This window comes from Propithecus coquereli, unplaced genomic scaffold (assembly GCF_000956105.1).
Source record: "Propithecus coquereli isolate 6110/MARCELLA unplaced genomic scaffold, Pcoq_1.0 Scaffold358, whole genome shotgun sequence".
Lineage (NCBI taxonomy): Eukaryota > Metazoa > Chordata > Mammalia > Primates > Indriidae > Propithecus > Propithecus coquereli.
This window is the reverse complement of record NW_012149263.1, coordinates 2,149,848-2,150,908: the sequence shown is the minus strand read 5'-3', so window position 1 is coordinate 2,150,908 and position 1,061 is coordinate 2,149,848. Positions and strand designations below refer to the sequence as shown.

At 37.8% G+C, this 1,061-nt stretch overlaps 1 protein-coding gene across 1 annotated transcript in view; it reads left to right on the top strand.

The window, feature by feature from the left end:
- ZNF570 (zinc finger protein 570) overlaps positions 1–1,061 on the top strand; it is a 26,112-nt gene that overhangs the window by 14,432 nt on the left and 10,619 nt on the right. The window lies entirely within an intron of this gene.

The following is a 1,061-nucleotide window of genomic DNA, read 5'->3' as shown; positions in this document are numbered from 1 at the left end:
ACAGTGTCTACTACAGTAACATGCTGCACAGGTTTGTAGCCTAGGCGCAATAGAATATACCATAAAGCCTAGGCGTATAGTAGGCTATACTACCTAGGTTTGTGTCAATACACTCTATCATGTTCACACAAGGACAAAATTGTCTAACCACACATTTTTCAGAACATAGCCCAATCGTTACACAATCGTGACACAACCATGGTTTTCTAATTGGTCTCTGCTTCTTCCTTTGACCTCCTCCCCTTTCCCATTCTTTCTCCCTTAATCCATTCTCATCCAAGCAGCCAAAGATATCCCCTTAAATCGTAAGCAAATAATATTACTCCCATGCTTAAAACTCTCCAGCAGCTTCCCATCTCACTCAGAGTAAAAGCCAAATTATTACTATGAGCCACAAAGCCCAACCTGATCTGCCTTCCTCCCCTCCACTCACCTTTCTTCTCTCATCTCTCACTACTCTCCCCCACATTTACTATATTTCAGCCACAGCAGCCTCTCATTTTAAGTTGTGTTACCACCTCAGAACCTTTACGACTGTTGTCCCCTCTGCCTGAATAATGTTCCCTCACTTATATGTGTAACTAGCTCCTTTATTTCCTTCATTTCTTTATTACTATCTTTTTAGGATGCCTTCCCTGGCTACTGCATCAAAAACTCTAACTCCCACCTCTAATTCTAAATGTCCTCCTGCTTTACTTTTTCCCTTAGTATTTTTCACCATTTAATATATTTCATATTTAATTTACTTACCTTGTTTATTATCTGGACCACAACAGTGTAAATACCATGATAGCAGGGGGTTTGTCTCTTGTTCACTGCTATATCCCAAGCACCTAGGGACTGTGCCTGTTATACAGATGGCATTCAATAAATGGCCAATCTATGAATGAATGAATCCTCAATACATGAAGAACTCTGGAAAAGAAATCTGAAAATAGAATACTACTTTAGAAAACATATAATTCACAAAAGAGATTTTTTAAAATTCTTGACTTCAGTACTAATCAAACAACTGCAAATTTTTTAAAAATTATTTTATTGCCATGAGGTTAACAAAGATT